At 37.3% G+C, this 21,122-nt stretch overlaps 1 long non-coding RNA gene across 1 annotated transcript in view; it reads right to left on the reverse strand.

Moving 5' to 3' along the window:
- The window catches only part of LOC122743589, a 47,007-nt gene that overhangs the window by 24,847 nt on the left and 1,038 nt on the right, over positions 1 to 21,122 (reverse strand). The window lies entirely within an intron of this gene.

The following is a 21,122-nucleotide window of genomic DNA, read 5'->3' on the forward strand; positions in this document are numbered from 1 at the left end:
AAATTCAAACCCAGATCTTGCAATGCCATATAACTGGCTCTTTCTACTATACCGCACTGCTTGCATAGGACATCACTGGTCTAAATGATCTGAAAGGCCCTTTCAACTCTTAAAATTAAATGTTTTTATGACTCACTGGTGGCAAGAAAAAAAAGTTATCCAAACCAGATCATCATTAATAAAAGAGCTTTCTTCAACAGAGGAGGCTACAAATTAATTCATTCCCAAGTAGAATTGCAGGGACCTTCATTCTGATTAAGAAAGCCAGCATTTTTCTCCTAATGCTTTCAGATCCACTTTTTTTGGTTTGTTTGTTTTGTTTTGTTTTGTTTTTGTGGAGCAATGAGGGTTGTGACTTGAACAGGGTCACACAGATAGTAAGTGTCAAGTGTCTGAGACCAAATTTGAACTCAGGTCCTCCTGAATTCAGGGCCAGTGCTTTATCCACTGTGCCACCTAGCTGCCCCCCAGATTGACTTTTACACTCTCCCTTTACCACTAGCCCTATGAGTCTGTTCATTGAGGTTTAATCCCAAAGAATGAGCACTGTGTCAGGAATATGTGCCAGCTTACTTCTGTGTGGACCCCAGATGCCAGTGACAAAAGTAACCTGAGCCTAAGGGGCACCCCAAGGAGTATTGAGGCTGTGCTTTAACTTGAGTCCTTCTCCTCTGTCCCAAAAACAATTCCCTTTTATGAGCACTAGGGAAGGTAGTTACTTAGGCCAGGAACACAGCAGCTCCCTCTTCCATCCTACCCTGGAGCATCATCAGATCACAGGATTGAAAGTTAAGATCAACCACAGAGGTCATCTTGTCCAATTTCCTCCTTTTACAAATGAGAAGAGTGAAGCCAAGCAACGTTAAGCAAACCAAGGTAAGTGTGGCCTCAGCCAACCTTGGGGAACCCACGACTCAGGTCTGTTTTGTCTATTTGGGCAATGAGCAGAACTTCGTGGTGCAGAACTGTCCCTAGACAGGTGGTCTGTCAATTAGCATTTATTAAGTGCCTGCTATGTATCAAGCACTGTGTTGAGTGCTGGGAATCCGAAGAAAGGCAAAAAGCAGTCTCTGCTCTCAAGTGTCTCTGAGTCTGTTGGAAGTCATAAGTTTCAAACTAGAAGTTATCAGGTGGAGAACCTGGCTTCACATCTCACCTTTGCTATTTACTACATGTGTGGGTCAGCTAGTTGGCACAGTGGATAAAAGGCCTGGAGTCAGGAATATTCATCTTCTTGAGCTCAAATCCAGCCTCAGATACTTACTAGCTGGGTGACCCTGGGTGAGTCACTTCACCCTCTTTGCCTCAGTTTCCTCATCTGTCAAATCAGCTGGAGAAGGACATGGCAAATCACTCCAGTATCTTTGTCAAGAAAACCCAAATGGGGTCACAAAGAGGAGGACATGACTGGAAGATGACTGAACTGAAATAAGCTTGGAAAAGTGACCTGTTTTCTGGGCCTCAGACTCCCAGCTTCTCTGGTTCAGGCTGCAAAAACAAATAATCAGGGGCAGCTAGGTGGCGCAGTGGATAGAGCACCGGCCCTGGATTCAGGAGTACCTGAGTTCAAATTCGGCCTCAGACACTTAACACTTACTAGCTGTGTGACCCTGGGCAAGTCACTTAACCCCAATTGCCTCACTAAAAAAACAAAAATAAAAAACAAACAAACAAACAAACAAAAAACAAATAATCAAATAACTATACAATCTAAGGAGTAAAGCCCTATATAACACCATTAACATTTAATAGAGTAGAACCAAATGAATTAGTCAACAATAAAGGAGCACCCAATGTTTTTGATCAACACGATTTGCCTGGATAAACATTTTGTTTCCTTCTTGTTGTGCTGCTACTCTGTTTTCTTTTTGTGAGGAAGGGGCACAGGCTAGTTTATGCTTCCTGACCACCACGGATGGATTCTGAAAACAGAGCAGTCATATAGGTAGTAAGTAGCAGCACTAAGAATTGAACCCAAATTCTTTAACCCTAGTTTTAAGGGAATTTGAGAACGTAGTTATTTGATCACAGTAGACAACACAAAAGAATGAAGGGTGGATATTCCATGGCTGGGTCTATGTAGCCACCTCCACTGAGGAGACTTCTGGTATGGAGAGGACCCTGGCTAGGCCCGTAGGTTCTAGTGGAAACTATCTCAGTCAAAGCTGGAGATTCCTTTGCTTAGGGAAAATTCAGTTCAGAGAGGAGAGCAGCATGGTCCTCTGAAAGGCTTGATGACAATTGAGTGTAAGAGCCCTCACACAACCCACCACCAACACCACACCAATCCCCATCAGTACCCTGAGACAAAGTTTTGGTCAGTCAGCCCCAGTTATAGCTCTGGGTTTTACCAAGCTAGAAAGTCTTCAAGTACAGGTGCATTGTCTAAGGAAGGGTTAAGTTCATGGAAGTTAAGGCAACAAACATGTATATATCAATGGGATAAGCACTGGGAATACCAAAAAAAGGGCCAGAAATAGTCTGTGCTCTGAAGAGTCTCACAGTGTAATAGAGGAGACAATGATCTCAGTGGAAGAAAAGACACTGGGTTAAGGAGGGAGGACTAGGAAAGTCTCCTTGCAGAAGGTGGGATTTTAGCTGAAACCCGAAGGAAGCCAGGAGGCAGAGATGAAGAGGAAGAGTATTCCAGGCATAGAGACAGGGCTGGCAACTGGAGAGTTTTATACAAGAAGTAAGGTATGGGGCAGCTAGGTGGTGCAGTGGATAGAGTGGCGGCACTGGAGTCAGGAGGACCTGAGTTCAGGTCAGGCCTCAGATACTTGACACTAGCTGTGTGAACCTGGGCAAGTCACTTAACCCCAATTGCCTCACCAAAAAAAAAAAGAAGAAGAAGAAGTAAAGCATAAGGGGGCAGCTAGGTGGTAGAGTGGATAAAGCACTGACCCTGGATTCAGGAGGACCTGAGTTCAAATCTGGCCCCAGACACTTGACACTTACTAGCTGTATGACTCTGGACAAGTCACTTAACCCCCATTACCCCACAAAAAAAGTAAGGTATAAGAAGACTCTAAATGTAAAAAAGGGCAACGTTATGAAGGGGTTTAAAAATCTTGAAAAGTCATGAAGGAAAAGCTCATCAGACTTTTAGGAGCAGGGCCAAGATGGTGGAGTAGAGAATGCTGAGCTCTCCCAACAACTTAAAAATCATGCCTTGAATCAAAGTCTGGAGTGGCAGAGGCAATGAAAGGTCAGAGTAGGACATTCTTCCAGCCCAAGACAACCTAGGAAGTCAAAAAGAGATATCTGTGACATAGGGAAAGAGGCTTGCCTGGAATGAACATGGATGAAACATCAGTGATGGACCTGGATAGTGGTGACAGAAGCAGTAGCAGCTCTGGGAGTTCTCAAACCAGAAATGGTAAGAGGAACTGGCTACTGGTCAGAAAAAGATGACAGGGTGACCCTGTGCTAGCACTGGACAGAAGACCAGATGCTTCTTAGCAACTCCATTGCCTATACCCACTTCTAGGTCATAGTTTAAGGGCAGAGAGGAGTATTTATGATCAATAGGGAGTGGGGAGGTACCACTTCTGATCTCAAGGGATCAGGTACCCTGAAAAACAACATCATTTCTGGTCCCAAGGGAGGAAAGGCCCTGAGGAGTAGTATCAATTGAAATCCCAAGATTCAGAGACTTTTCCTGGGTAAGAACCAGTACAGACCAAGAGAGTAGTGACCACACTGCTCCCCAGATTGCAACACCCTGGAAGCACCAAAAACTTTAAAATACCTAGAACCAGCTCTGTAAACAGTAGCTTGAAAAAAGCCTATAGTTTGAGATAGAGCCCTTCTCCCAACACACACACACACACACACACACACACACACACACACACACACACCCCAGAAACAAAACTCAATATTAACATAAAGTTCCAATTCAAGAAATAGAGTGAGAAAATGAGCAAACAACAACAAAAAGCAACAAAACAAAAAAAGAATCAGAGCATAAAAATCAGTATGGTGATAGGAAAGATGAAGACACAAACTCAAAGAAGACATTGAATAGACAAAGCCTCAAAGAAAAATGTGAATTGGACATAGGTCCAAAAAGAATACCTGGAAGAGCTTTTCAAAAATGTTCATAATCAAATAACAGTGGTAGAGAGAGCATTGTGTAAAGAAATGAAAGCAAAGGAAGAAAATTAGGCAAAGACAATTGACAGCTTCATAAAAGAGGCACCAAAAATACTGAAGAAAATAACATCTTAAAGAACAGATGGAAAAAGAGGTACAAAAACTCACTGAAGAACATAATTCCTTAAAAATTAGAATTGGAAAAGTGAAAGCTAATGTCTCCATGAGATATCAAGAAATACTCAAAGTAAAGGATGAAAAAATAGAAGAAAATGTGAAATATTTAATTGAAAAAAACAATTTATCCACAATATAGATCAAGGAGATATAATTTAAGAATTGTTGGATTGCCTGAAAGCCAGGATCAAAGAAAGAGCCTATACAACATGTTTCAAGAAATGATCAAGGAAAACTGCCTTAATACCCTAGAAACAGGATAAAATAGAAATTGAAAGAATCTAACAATCACCACCTAAAAGAAATCCAAAAATGAAAGCTCTCAGGAATATTATAGCCAATTCCAGAGCCCCAGGTCAAGAAGAAAACATTGTAAGTAGCCAGAAAGAAACAATTCAAATATAGAGCCACAGTCAGGATAACATGAGATTTAGTAGCTTCTATATTAAAGGACTGGAGGGCTTGGAATATGATATTCCAGAAGGCAAAGGAGCCAGGATTACAACCAAGAATCACCTACACAGAAAAACTGAGTATAATCCTTGGTGGGAAGAAGAATGGACATTTAATGAAGTTGAGAATTCACAAGGATTTCTGCCTTTAAAAAAAAGACCAGAGCTGAATAGAAATTTTGTCATTCAAGTACAAGATACAAGAGAAACATAAAAAGGCAAACATAAAAGAGAAATGATAAGGGACTCAGTAAGGTTAAAGTATTTATTTTTCTAAAAGGGAAGATGAAATGTGTATCTTCTAAGAATTTTATCATCATTAGGGCAGTTAACATCCTACATATAAAGAGAGTGAGGGAGTAAGTCAACAAAGTTGGGATTATGTAAAAAAGAATAAATAGACAAGAAGGGGATATCCTAGGAGAATGAAAAATGGAGAAAAAAGAAGGGAGGAAGAAGAGATGTGCAGGTAAGAGTTTTTTCTGTGGTGGGGGATTTGGGGGGGCATGCTTGAAGATCACTCACATCTAAACATATGTGTATATATATGTATATGTATGTGTATAAGTATACTCACATATATGTATATGTATGTATTTATATAAATACTCAATTCATAATAGAAATCTCTTTTACCCAACAAGGAAGAGAGGGAAGATATAAGATAAAGGGGAAAAGGGCTGTGATAAAAGGAAGAGCAGATGATCAGAAGGAAAACAGACTAGAGGAAGAAGAGGATAAAAGAGGGAGAGAGAGAGAGAGAGAGAGAGAGAGAGAGAGAGAGAGAGAGAGAGAGAGAGAATCAGAAGAAAATAAGATGAAGTGAAATTCAGTTAGTAATCATAACTGTGAATATAAATAGGATAGCCTCACCCATAAATCAGAAACAGATAGCAGAATGAATTAGAAACTGGAATCCAACAAAATGTCTTTACAAGAAACACACACAGAGTTGAAATAAGGGTCTGGAGCAGACTCTATTATGCTTAAGATGAAATTAAAAAAAAAAAAAAGACAGGGCAATAATCATGATCTCAGACAAAGCAAAAGTGAAAATAGACCTAATCCAGAGGAATAGCCAGAGAAACTACATCTTGCTGAAAGGAACCATAGGCAGTGAAGTAATATCAATACTAAACATATATACACCAAATGGCATGGCATCCCAGTTCTTAAAGGAAAAGCTAAATGAATTACAGGAGAAAATAAATAATAAATCTATACTAGTGGGAAACCTCAACTATCCCATCTCAGAGCTGGATAAATCTAACCAGAAAATAAATAAGAAAGAAGTCAAAGAGATTTATAAAATCTTATGATAGACCTCTGGAGAAAACTGAATGGGAATAGAGAGTTCACCTCTTTTCTCAGTTGTACAGGACACCTTCACAAAAACTGACCATGTATTAGAGCTTAAAACCTCGCAACCAAATGAAAAAAATAGAAATATCAAAGGCACCCTATTCAGGCCATAATGCAATAAAAATTATATTTAATAAAAGGCCATAGAAGCATAGATGAAAAGTTAATTGGAAACTAAATAATCTAATCCTAAAGAATGAGTGTGTCAAAGAACAAATCATAGACACAGTAATTTCATTAAAGAGAATGACAGCAAGATAATATTCCAAAATTTGTGCTATACAGCAAAAGTAATACTTACAGAAATTTATAGCCCTAAGTACAAATACCAATAAGAGAAAAAGAAGATCAATTAATTGGGCATGCAACTAAAAAAATAGAAAAAGAACAAATTTTAAATTCCCAAATAAACACCAAAATGGAAATCCTGCAAACAAAAGGATAAAGTAATAAAATAGAAATAAAAATACCATTGAACAAACTAAAAGCTGTTTTTAAAAATAGAAAAACCATTGGTTTATTTGATTTAAAGAAGAAAACCAAATTACTAGTATCAAAAACGAAAAAGATGAATGAATGTACTACCAATGAAGATAAAATTAAAGCAATTATTAGGACTTAATTTACCCAATTATATGTGAGTACAACAGAAAATCGAAGCGAAATGGATATTTACAAAATATAAACTACCCAGATTAACATAAGAGGAAATGGAATGCTTTTATAATCCCATTTTAGAAAAATAAATTGAGTAAGCCATCAATGAATTCCCTAAAAAAAAATCCCCCAAACCAAATGGATTCACAAGTGAATGCCACCAAACTTTTAAGGAACATTTAATCCCAATACCATATAAGCTATTTGGGAAAAATAGGCAAAGAAGGAGTCCTATCAAATTCCTTTCATAGCATACATATGGTTTTGATACCTAAATTGGGGAGAGCAAAAACAGAGAAAGAAAACTATTGGCCAATTTTCTTAATGAATATAATTTTTAATTTTTTAATAAAATATATCAAAGATATTATAGCAATATATCACAAAGATCATATCTTATGACCAGGTGGAATTTATACCATTAATGCAAGGTACGTTCAATCTCAGGAAAACTAACGGTATAATTAACCATATCAATAACAAAACCCATATGATCATATTGATAGATGCAGAAAAAACTTTTGTCAAAATACAACACCTATTATTAAAAACACTAGAAAGCACAGGAATTAATGGAGTCTTTCTTAAAATGATAAGTAATATCTATCAGAAAGCAAGAACAAGCATTATTTGTAATGAGGATAAATTTGAATCCTTCCCAATGAGATCAAGAGTGAAATAAGGATTTCCATTATCACCACTATTATTCAATATTTTTCTAGAAATGCTAGCTATAGCATTAAGATAAGAAAAGAATAAAAATAGGCAATGAGGAAACAAAACTCACTCTTTGCAGATAATATGATTACATACTTAAAGAATACTAGAAAATGAACTAAAATAGTTGAAACAACTAAAAATTTCAACTAAATTGCAGGATATAAAATAAAACCACATAAATCATCAGTATTTTTATATGGTAAAAAAAAAAAAAGGAAAAGATAGAAAGAGAAATTCCATTTAAAATAACTGTAGACCATATAAAATATCTGAAAGTCTACCTGCCAAGACAAACACAGGGATTATATGAACACAATTACAGAACACTTTTCACACAAATAAAGGCAGATCTAAATAATTGAAGAAATATTACTTGCTCATGTGTAGGCCGACCTAATATAATAAAAATAACAATTCTACTTAAGCTAATTTATTTGTTCAGCGCCATACCGATCATACTACCAAATAATTATTTTATAGGGCTAGAACAGACAGAATTCATCTGGAAGAACAAAAATTCATGAATATTAAGGGAATTGATAAAAATAAATGTTAAGAAAAGCAGCCTAGCAGTTCCAGATTTCAAACTATATTTCAAAACAGTAATCATTGAAACAATCTTGTAGGAACAAAGAAATAGAGTAGTGGACCAGTGAAATAGATTAGGTATACAATATATGGTAATAAACAACCATAGTAATATAGTTTTTGATAAACCAAAAAAATCTCTGGGAATGATGGAAAGTGGTTTGGCAGAAACTAGGCATAGACCAACATCTCATACTGTGTACTAAGATAAGCTCAAAATGGATAAATGATTTAGATAATGCCACAAGACCCAAGATAAAAAATGCTACTACCTCTCAGAGAGATAGCTGGTGAACTCTGAATACATATTGAAGCATACTTTTTAACTCTCTTTATTTTTATTGCTTTATATTGTTTGTGTTTTCTTTTTTGGGGGGGGGGCAGGGCAATGAGGGTTAAGTGACTTGCCCAGGGTCACACAGCTAGTAAGTGTCAAGTATCTGAGGCCAGATTTGAACTCAGGTCCTCCTGAATCCAGGGCTGACAGTTTATCCACTATACCACCTCGCTGCCCCCTATGTTTGTGTTTTCTTTCGCAACATGGCTAATATAGAAATATGTTTTGCATGACCTTACATGTATTATCAAAATCACATTGCTTGACTTCTGAAGGAGGGGGTGGGCTGGGAGGAAGGGAGAGAATTTGAAACTAAAGATTTTTTAATGATTGTTTTAAAAAATGTACATATAATTTGAAAATAATGAAATAAAAAATATTTTTAAAAGCTCACAAAAAAAAAAATTGACACCCGCTCCCAGGGATGAATTTTTTGGCCACAGTAAGTTGAAACTGTAAGGTTTAGAGAAGTTGTAACCCAAGTTAGTGGGTTAATACCAGCACCAATGAAATTGTAGACCTTTGGAAGCACTCAAAAATGTCCTGAGCCAAAGGCAGACAGCCAATCTAGTGGGAGCTAGAAGAATAACATTAGTGCCTTGAATTTGTCCAGATCTTTTTTTTTTTATTTTCAAAACCCATTTCCATGTATCATCTCATTTTATCCTCATTCTCAAAACTAGTGGGATGGGGATAAAGAGAAGATATTATTATTCCTATCTTATAGATGAGGTAATTAGACACCAAGAGGTTAAGTGATTTAACAGAGATCACCCAGTTAGAGGCCAAGTTTAGAATAGAACCCAGAGCCCCCATAGACCTTCTACTATAACACATTAGAATAATTACTTGATCAGCATTACTAGGCTGATCTGTCCCTCGGGAAGGCAACAAGTTAGGATACTGAAGGGATGGAACAAAATAGTAATAATTCTTCCTTATATAGAAATTCCTTTCATATCCATTATTAAGTTTTTCTTGTAACAGAGTTTCAGTTGGCAGGTTATCTATATTTTACAGATAAAGAAACTGAGTCCCAGAGAGTTGGGACACTTTGCTCAAGATAACACAGAACATTAGTTGGAGAGCTAGGAATAGAATCCAAGTCTCTCAGTCCCGGGCCCTTTCCACAACAACTACAGCTGCCTATTCCCTCTGCGCCAGTTACTAGTATTATTTTATGCCATAAAAGGAGAACACAATATTTTTAGAGGATTCAAATATCCATATATAAATAAATCTATCTAATTAGATGGATCTTATCAGCAATGCTATCTTTAGTGAAATTTTAAAATGAATAGCACTAACACTTCACTTTGAAGTGTTCTTCTCCCCCTCCAGAGTTTTTTAAGATGAAGAGTATAATGGGATCTGCCATTTGAAGTGAGGAGAAGAATCACAAGTGTTCATTCTTCATGGAGGTGCCTGTGTGGATGAGTATATGGAAAGGAGGTGATAGGGTGCATGATACAGGGGAGTGTGCCTTAGACCCAAAGGTGGAAAAATTAGATTCTGGTCCCATCTTTGTCACTAACTAGCTGTATGACCTTAGTTAAGTCTCATCCCCTTTCTAAGCCTGAAATTTCACTTTAATTTGATTAATAAAATGAATAATTCACATATGTGGCATCTCAAATCCATTTTCTCATGTTTTCCAATTAATCAAAATCCTTCTTAAACTAAAAATACTAAACTGTATGTGATCTCAACAGGGCAAAGTACAGTGGGACTGTTCCTTCATTCTTCCTGGAAGCCATGCCTCTCCCAATGTTGTTCAAATTAACATTCAAGTTCTAGCTGCTGTATCAGACTACTGGGCCACTTTGGATTTAAGCCCCCAGAACATTTTTCAGATGAACTGTTGCCAACTTCTGCTTCTTATTATGGGATTATAGATTTATAGCTAGAAGGCATAATTGAGTCCAGCACCCTATCATTTTACAGATGAGGAAACTGAGTCTTAGAAAGGATAGGTGACCTACCCAGGGTCACACAGCTAGTAAGTTTCTGAGGAAAAATTGAAACCTAGGTTTTACAGACTCCAAAGGCAATATACTATTGAATAGGCTACATTACTTGTAAAGCTTATTTTTAGTATTCAAGTATAAGGCAGGATTTATCTTTTTTTTTTTAATTTTGTAAGGGCAAGTGGGGAGGGAAGAAAAAAGGAAAAAAAGACATTTACATGATAACCTTATTCTATATTTAAAAGAAATAGCGATTTTGATTATATGAAATTTAAATTTTTTGTACAAAGAGAAGCAATGCATCCAAAATTAGAAGGGAGGCAGAAAGCTGGGAAACAATTTTTATAGCCAGTACTTCTGATAAAGGCCTCATTTCTAAAATATATAGAGAACTAAATCAAATTTATAAGAATGCAAGTCATTCCCCAATTGAGAAATGGTCAAAGGATATGAACAGGCAGTTTTCTGATGAAGAAATCAAAATTATCTATTACCATATGAAAAAATGCTCTAAATCACTATTGATTAGAGAAATGCAAATTAAAACAACTCTGAGATACCACCTGACACCTATTAGATTAGCTAATATGACAAAAAAGGAAAATAATAGATATTGGAGAAGCTGTGGAAAAATTGGAACACTAATGCATTGTTGGTGGAGCTGTGAACTGATCCAACCATTCTGAAGAGCAATTTGGAATTATGCCCAAAGGGCTATAAAGCTGTGTATACCCTTTGACCCAGAAATACCACTATTGGGTCTTTTTCCCAAAGGGATCATTAAAAAAAGGAAAAGGGGGGGCAGCTAGATGGCGCAGTGGATAAAGCACCAGCCCTGGATTCAGGAGTACCTGAGTTCAAATCCGGCCTCAGACCCTTGACACTTACTAGCTGTGTGACTCTGGGCAAGTCATTTAACCCCAATTGCCTCACAAAAAAAAAAAAAGGAAAAAGAAAAGGACCCACATGTACAAAAGTATTTCTAGCTGCTCTTTTTGTGGTGGCAAAGAATTGGAAATTGAGGGGTTAACCATCAATTGGGAAATGGCTGAACAAGTTGTGGTATATGAATGTAATGTAATTCTATTGTGCTGTAAGAAACAATGAGCAGGAGGAGTTCAGAGAAACCTAGAAGGACTTGCATGAACTGATGATGAGTGAGATGAGCAGAACCAGGAGAACATTGTACACAGTATCATCAACATTATGTGTTGATCAACTGTGATAGACTTGATTCTTCTCAGCAATACAATGGTCCAAGGTAGTTCCAAAGGACTCATGATGGAAAATGATCTCCAAATCCAGAAAAAGAAAAGAACTGTGGAATATGGATGCAGATTGAACCATACTATTTCTTTTGTTTTTGGTGCCGATGTTTTTCTTTTTTGAGGTTTGTCCTTTTTGCTATGATTCTTCTCTTATAACATGACTAATGCAGAAATACGTTTAATGTTATTGTACATATATAACCTATATCGAATTGCCTGCTGTCTGGGGGAGGAGGAAGGGAGGGGAGGGAGGGAGGGAGAAAAATTTGAAACTAGAAATATTATAAAAACAAATGTTGAAAACTATCTCTACATGTAACTGGAAAATAATAAAATATTTTTATAATTAAAAAAGTTTAAAAAAAGAAATAGCAAGTTGTAGATAATAGGTTTGCATTTTCATGTGCAATCATCTTTTTTATTATACTATGTTATGGAAATATGTGTTTTATTCCATCAATTAAAAGTAAAACAAATACATTTTCATTTAAAAATAAAAAATATTATAATATTTCATAATATGAGCTGCAATTGGGTTCCAGTTCTGCTCATGGACTGGACCCATTAGCATTGTAGGCAACTCTCTAAAACTGTTAAGTTGTAGAGAAGGTGCCAACCTGCATTGGTAGGGAGAGTTCCCTCCTTGGTGATTCCTTATAGCACTAAATTGATAGGTACAAAACCCCTCCTCCATTTACCCTCCCCCACTGCCCCCAAATTGTATGAGACGTTGCCTATTGAAATCCTTTTGCATTTGACTTTGTTTTCCATTGTAATAGTTATCCCTCCCAACTTACTGTCATCTGCAGATTTGATGAGCCTATGCCATACCATCTTTGCCTAGAATTTGCTCCATCCTCATCTCCACCTTCTGGCTTCCTTTAGATCCTAGCTAAAACTGCCCCTTCTACAGGCAGACTTTCTTGATTCCTCTCAGGGCTAGTGCCTTCCCTCCATTGATTCCTTCCAATGTATCCTGTATATAGCTTGTTTATATGGGCTCTTCCCCCATTAAACTGAGAGCTCATTGAGAGGAAGGAATGTCCTTTGCCATTCTTTGTATCTCCCCTACCCGCTGCCCTAGCCCAGTGCTTATCACAGTCCCTAAAATGTAGCAAGTGCTCAATAAATACTTGTTGACTTGATTTGATTATGCCTAAGTTATTGATAAAAAATAGGACAAAGACAAAGACAGATGCCTAGGGCACTTCACTAAAGACCTCCTTCCAAAATGGATGTCACTCATGAGAGATAACTCTTTGTATCTGCCTAGAAACCAGTTCTGAAGCCTCTTGATTGTAATGGCATCTTCCCTCTGACTTAACATCCTATCATAAGCATAATTAGCCTTGATAAAAATCTTTGCTAAAAATTTAGGTAAACTACAGCTGTGATGTTCCCCAGTCTACCAGTCTGGTAATCCTGATCCTCTCATCTTATATGTTGATTCTGTTTCCTCTCTTGATCGTCCTTCTCCTCAATGTCATCCTTTATCTACTCACGGTGGGTTCAGGAGGACTAGCCCCTCTGGCATGAGGGCTTGCTGAGCCCTTTTCAGGGCTGCTCATCCACCTTTGGTGTCCACCTTATTCACCTAACTCTTACCTGTGACTCCAAGAAATTGAAGCATGCATAGCAACCATACCCCAGTAAACCATCTCAGCAGACAGGCCCCACACCTGTTGGAGAGTAGGGGGATAACTGCCTAAGCATGTGAAGGCTTTGCTGGCAAAATGGGCAAATGTAAACAATTTATTTCAACAGCCATGAAGGTGGCTGAAGCAGGCACAGGGGAGTGCTGAGAGTTTGGTCAGGGCTATCACCAGTTGTCTTGACTTTTGTCTAGTCACTGCACTCTAATGACTCAGGAAGAGGGAGTGAGGCTGGTGACTTTGTGCAACTCTGCCTCACTTCAATCTCATTTCACACACAAGTCGAGACATCACCCAGGACATCACTGGTCCTCTTCAAAAATGAAGGACAAACAACTGCAACCATCCCTCACGTACTTCTCTAACACCATTTAGGAGAGCTATTCCTTTCATCTAAGACTGGTAGTACATGACTCAAAGCTCTACAGAATCACTGGAAATACAACATTTTTTTAAAGTGGGTCTTTGTTTCAAGAAGCTTATAGTCATTAAGTACATGTCCCTAAAAGGAATAGAACATGTTTCATTCTTCCTCTTAAATTATGGGACCATTTCTTTGTCCATCCAGCATGTCTTATTAAAGACACAGAGATAGATGAAGATATGGATATGGATGTGGGTGTGGGTATGGGTGTATGTATGGGTATAGATATAGATATAAATGATATAAATATTGATGTTGATATAGACAATATAGATATTGATATTGATGATATAGATATAGACATAGATATAGCTAAATAGATATATGGAACAATTCTATGGATCATCAATCTAAATCACATATCATAGTGTGGACAATAAGCACTTTTCATCTACTTGTCTTTTTTTTTCCTCATGTGGATAGTTTGACAGAACTCTTGAGCAATTATGAATCTCATGTAGGGAGTTCTGCAGTGTTCCAGAGATTAATAGAATTGATAGTTTGATTGGCAAAACAAAAACATGAAGAGAATCTCCCCTCCTAAAGCAAGGATTCTAAACTTTTTGTGTGTCTTGGACACCCTTTGATAGCATGCTGGTGAAGCCTATGAACCCCGTCTCAGAATAATGTTTTAAATGCAAAATATAGAAATAGATATATAGATTACAAAGAAAACTAAAGGTTACTGAAAATAAAAGTGGAATCTTTGGGGTATCCAAGTTCATGGACCCTCAAAAATCTATGCAGGCCCATGAACCCCAGTTTAAGAACCCCTGCTCTATAGGTTCTCCTTTTCCACATGAATTCATGCTGAACATCTTCAAGAACTATGGCAAACACCTTTCATAAGCATCAGTCTCCATGTTTCATGACTCATTGAGCATCAATAATTAGAAGGCTATTGAACAGTTATCTATGTTTTTGCATTAAGAAATTTTGGATGCTTTTAATATATGCATGAAAGCCACCCGGTTGATCAGAAGCCTTTAAGGCAGCATTTTGCTCTAGCAAAATAACAAGCTTAAAAAGAAATCATAGTCGATAAGTAATAAGAGCATCAGGATCTTATACATATCTTTCAGGCAACTCCAGTGATCTGGCTGGTGAATAAAACTATTTGGGAAAGCCTGCCTACCTACCCTGGTCTCCTCTCTTCATCAAGGATGCCCTTCGTATTTGCATGGATTATTCTCACAAAGATTCTGGAGAGATGGGAAAGAAGGCACACAAGCCAATAGGTATTGATATTTGATTAGGCAACTTCTTGGGATGTCTTTTTTTGGTAACCTCCACTGTCCACCATTTCTGCTCCTGCTGGAACGCAACTGGATACCATAAGAGAAAGACAAAATTGTTTTAACTATGTCTATAACAATTTGATGCTCTCTAGTCTCACTAGAATCTCACTGCTACACAGAAATCCTTTTATTCTTGATTGATTGACTACATAACACTGCACACACAAACACACATACACACACCACACACACACACCAGAAGCCATTCCAAATCCCCCTCCTCAAACCTTGTACATGATCTTCTCTCTTAGCAGAAGGCCATAAGTTATACTTTTCTAAAAAAGAAAAAAGACCATTTATTGTAAGATCCTTCTTCCTCCCTGCCCTGTACTTTAAGACCCCTTTACCTTTTGTTCAATTCTTTCCTATTGTGTCTCTTCAAAAGACTATGAGATATTTGAGACGAAGAGCTCTTTCTCTTTTGTCTCTGTATTCCCAAGGTCTCACACACAGTGGGGGCTTAATAAATGATTATTAAACTAAGTTGAAGTTAATTCACAGTCTTCCTCTTTGAGCAAATGGGAAGATGAGGAATGTTTTGCCTGTATTATTCCTTCATTCCTGGAATGCATTCCCTCATTACATAATAAAATACTAATGGTGATAATAATATTTATATACTCCCTACTATGTGCCAGGCATCTTGTTAAGTGTGTTACAAATATTAACTAATCTGATCTTCACAACAGTGTCATGAGATAGGTGTCATTATTATTGCATTTTGTAGGTGAGAAAACTGACCCTTGGAAAGGTTAAATGATTTGCCAAGAGTTAATACTAGTAAGCATCTGTGGTAGGTTTCCCACCTTAGTCTTCCTGACTCCAGATCCAATATTCTATCCAATATACCATTCAGCTTCATCCGTGAAACCAGTGGATTAGACTAGATGAATTTTATGGTCCTTCTTCTAACTCTGACACTGTTTATAAATCAGTTTACCCGGAAGGGAAGTTGATTTCGGTCTCCTCCACTGAGAAGTTTTCAGTCCCAGGCCCAGGGAGATATGTACAAGGGTCTTAAAGGAGCAATGCTTGCAAATGATTGAAGGAATACAAACTTCCCAGTCGAGGAACCAGGTAGATAGTTCAGTGGACTGGGTCTGGAACGAGGAAAGTCTAAATTCAAATCCAACCTCAGGGGGCAGTTAGGTAGTACAATAGAAAGAGCACGGGCCCTGGAGTCAGGAGCCCCTGAGTTCAAATCCAACCTCAGACACTTGACACTTACTAGCTGTGTGACCCTGAGCAAGTCACTTAATCCTAATTGCCTCACCCAAAAAAAAAAATCCAACCTCAGACACTTACTAGCTGTATGGCCCCAAGAAAGTCACTTAAACTTTGTCTGCCTCAGTATCCTCCTCTCTAAAATGGGGGAGAGGGGGGAGAATCATTCCCTGGGTTGTTGCAAGGATGAAATGAGATATTTATAAAGTGCTTAGCCCAGAGTCTGCACATAGTAGGCATTTAATAAATTCTTGTTTCCTTTCTTTCCTTCCCTTTGTTCATATTTTAAATGAAGAGCCATTTTCTAAGATGTCTTCTACTAGTAATTTCTTTAAACCTGCTTAATGGATTATTTGCAATAAAATTTCTCTGCATCAGCTTGAGAAGGCCATGTGTAAGTCTCTGAGTCCTTGTTTATTTATTTATTCATTCTTGGTATTTCACCCACACACATATTCAAGTCCTTCAGTAACCCTCAAATTAAATTCCCTGTAAAATATATTCAAAATTTATGTGAATTTTATCTTGGCAGTAGAAATGTCACTGTCACAGTGAACCTATTCCTCTACAAATTAGATCCCACCCTGGTTCAGGGTGTAGTATTTTGTGTTGTATTTTTCTTCTGAAGTTTCTGTAGGCTTTTTTTTTTTAAACCCAAAACAAAACATGAAACAAGCTCTCTGATCTTATTCAGCTGTCCAATGGAAAATCAACCCCCCCCCCCATTCCTCCCTCACATTGCCTAAACAGGTCTGTCTCCAAAAACAAAAAGTGAAAAGTTTACAAATAGAAATAGCCCACCATCGCTCAAACTCGGTAATGCGTACCACTAAACAGGTCTCATAGCACGACACTAACCCCTGTGTTATTTCTGTAAACTCCCTCCCTCAGGAAAAACCTGATCTAGGGTGACAATTTTCCCATCAGCTGAGGCCATGCCTGCTCCCCATATAAATGGATTTGAAAATTTAAAATGGCGATTTAAGTTAAATCAATCACCCTTCTAAATTATTGCCATTCAACATTAGAGCAAGTGTGGAGATGTTTGCTTCCTTTCTAATCTTCTGAAGCCTGAAATATTTTAGACCCATATCGAAAAACATTTGCTGCCACATGGCCTACTTGGGATGTCACAAGTATAATCACAAAGGACACCAGACTGAGAATGAGAAGACAGGGACTAGAGTCCAAGCTGATGATGTGATCTTGGACAAATTGCTTCCCCTCTCTGGACCTGTCTCCTCATCTTAAAGAGAAGGGTATTAGACCAAGAGACCTCAAAGTTCCCTTCTGCTTTTAAACGGTCTGTGATTCTATGAACTCTACAAGGCAAAAAGAAGGTAGAACAGAACACAAATGTAAGTCTATGTGGGAATTAATAGTTTTCAAAATTTAATTTAAACGGGCATCACTTGGCACTTCTTCTTAGAATTAACTTATCCTTTGAAATGTTCAATTACATTTTCCTGCATGGGTCTGGATGGGTCCTGTGCCAAGAAAGCTGGTTAAATTGCGTGTGTGTGTTTGTACGCGTACAAATGTGTTAAATAGTTCACTCTGTTCTTCTAAGGAAACAACTACTTTGTAAAATGCTGCCAAGAGAATCAGACTTCTTAATGTCACGAACAATTCCTGTGAAATGAAGTGGGCATAATAAACATTTTGCCTTTTCATCCTTTTGTCCCTAGCTTAGGGTCATTAAGTCAATTCAATCAACAAACATTTATTAACTGAAGTGAGTTTCTAAACGGTATTTCTTTACAACTTAGCTACCATTCTATGGTTAATATTCCTCAGTTTCTAAATACTGTTTCTCCACAAAAGGCAGAAGCAATAAGACAGAACAGAGCTTATTTGAAACTGCTTCCCCTTTCCCCATCCCCAACCAATTTGAACTCGAATTTATGTGTTAGTAAACTAGGAGCAAATGTTGTGTCAATGTACATTTGTAAACTCTCAACATTCCTTTTGTAATTCAGCTTGCAAGAACAACTAAAGTGTTGAAGACCTACTGGGAGAACCATTTGGCGATACCAAATTTACCTATTTATAATGCATTGTAAAAATGCTTTTTAATTGGACATATTTCTTTCCTCTCATTTACCCTCTTGGTAGCCTTTTTCCCACCCTCTTCCTTACATGCATATATTCACTTCCTTCCCCACTTTTTTAGTATACATGGATATTAGAAGCAGACCTTCAATAGCCTTTTACATCCAACTAACTCTATTATGCATGACAATTAATTCTAAATTTTTGAATCCAAGTTTTGATGCAGGTAGAATATTGGTCTTCCTCTGAGTTTTAGCCATATCACTTTTATTTGTAAAATATTTCCATTTTTGTGTCCTACTTAAATGCAGATATTTAATCCATATAATTTTAAAATTATTAACATTTTGTTATAAAAAACTTTCAGACATGTTTCATATGCTAATTCTTATAGACAAATATTGAGCACTAGACTGGGAGAACTAGGTGCTAATGGTAGCTCATTATTAACTAGTAACTACAAGCAAACCATCTTTCTCTGAGCCATCATTTTTTCCTCTATAAAAAACTCTATAAAGGATTTTGCCTCCAAGGTCCCGTTCAGCTCTAGCATTCTATGAGTCTGTAGTCCTGTGAATAAAATGCTTGTCTTTTGAGCATTCGCGTCTTTTAGTAAAGAGTAAATGGAAAAAATTGGTAACAAAATAGGAAATGGTTATTCAGATCAATGTTCAGAGGAGCTAAGGGATTAGTAATTCCTTTTAAACAAGTGCTGGTATTCAGAAACGCAAGCCTCCATTTTTATCTACGTCTAATTATATCCAGGCACATAGCTTTAAATATATTCACAGATGTATTTAAATTCATGTTCAGATAATATTAGGTACAAATTAAGTTATTATATCCCAACTCTCCTTTTATCTTTTCTTCTCTTTTCTTTTCTTTTTTTTTTGTCATTTTTCTTACGTGTCCCTTTTTCTACTATTTTTCAGAGGGGCAAATTTTGCAGTAATTACCATATTCAATTTTCATTTTATATGATTAGATCGTTAGATTGTAAGTCTCAAAATGCCAAGGGATTTTTCTTAATTATGTGCTTAATTACATGCATGTGTGCACATAGTAGGTCCTTAATAAATATTTGTTGAATGAAAAAAAATGTATTAACCTGTTGGAAATGCCTATTACTTTTAAAATGAGCCTGTAAGTGCTAAAATATTAAAATGACTACTCCATTGACTCAACTTCTATCTTGAAAATTCTTTTGAAATAATTAACATTTCTTTGGAAACATAGACTCACTGAGCTGTATGTGTCATTCAATGCTATCATTTTACAAATGAAAAAATCAAGGACCAAGTGCGAAGGTGACCTACACATGGCCATGAAGTTAGTCAAGCTCATTGGATTTCAAGCTGAAAGAAGCCTTAGATATTGTCTATTCCAAACCCCCTCACTTTAGCTAGTAGACAAGTGAGATTTAAAGAAATACAGCTAATTGTCCAGTGTTACACATACAAGTAACAAAGCTCAGATCAGGTCCACTGATTACAATTCCAGGATTTTGTTTTTATTTTTGTTTCTTTTTTCCATCACACAAAACCATATGGCCTTGATCCATGGCTGTGCCTCAGTGGCCAACCCATATTGAGACAGCTCAAAACTCTGTAGCTATTCATAACGATAGGTTCTGACAGTCTTGAATGAGAGGTGCCATTCAGTGATGGGCTACGGTAAGCATTTAAATCAAGTGCTATCACAGAGCTGGAGAAAGTCCAGAAGAGAAGATGAAGCCCGTGATTCATCCTGGCCAAGACTGATAATCATTTTCACCACCATGACTCTAGATGTAGCAATGCCATCTAATGGACACTGCAGGGACCTTTCAGCTAATAAAGAGGGCTTTGCCGGATAAGAATCGCTGCCCAAATCAGAAAACTCGAGCTGAGATTTACAAGGCAATGGTTTCAGTGGCAGCCTTAACAGGCAGCCTTACAGAAGAGGAGGACTGGGAGCCCGTTTGCTGTCAGGGTTCTCACTTTGCCTCTCTCAGCAGTGTCCCTACTGGAAACTAGCTTGGGCAAGTCCCCTCAAATACAGTGGCAAGAGAGACAGAGAGACAAAGACAAAGACAAAGAGGCAGAGACAGAGTAAGAGACAGAGAGACACAGAGGGAAAGAGACAGACAGATAGAGAGACAGAGACAGAGAGACACGGAGAGAAAGAGACAGAGACACAGAGAGAAAGAGACAGACAGATACAGAGAGACAGAGACAAAGACACAGAAAGAGACAGACAGGTACACAGAGAGAGAGACAGACAGACAGGAGAGAAAGAGACAAACAGATACAGAGAGACAGACAGCAAGAGGAGAGAATGAGACAGATACACAGAGAGAGCGAGATAATCTTCCAGTGCTACTTTGTATTTATAAACTTTTAAAAGATATAATAATCTTTAATTATCTTTTCACCATTCAGTCAAGGCCTGCTTTATTTCATATACACACAGGCATTTATTGGGGAACACATATGAATACACACACATAAATCCTTCTTTATCATGCTTTAATTCTTCCAAAACCCATACATGGATTCAGGAACATATAAATTTAAACATTTAAATTTTTTTGCATATTGATTTTTTTAGGTAGTTAAAGAAAAACAGCTTTCTGATAACTGTGATTTTTTTCATAAATATGTAATTATATTTCTATACAATATCTGTCCATTATTAATTTCTGAGCCAGATTCTTACCTGCAGTACCTTCTACTATTTTCCAATCTCTCCTAGTAGTCTTTGCTTTTTAATTACAGTTTTCATTGCGTCTTCTGGGTAATAAAAATCACCATATTCTTTTCACTAAAAGATATTGTTTTACAAATTCTTGTACTTGTTGGAATTGT

Source organism: Dromiciops gliroides, chromosome 2 (assembly GCF_019393635.1).
Source record: "Dromiciops gliroides isolate mDroGli1 chromosome 2, mDroGli1.pri, whole genome shotgun sequence".
Taxonomy (NCBI): domain Eukaryota; kingdom Metazoa; phylum Chordata; class Mammalia; order Microbiotheria; family Microbiotheriidae; genus Dromiciops; species Dromiciops gliroides.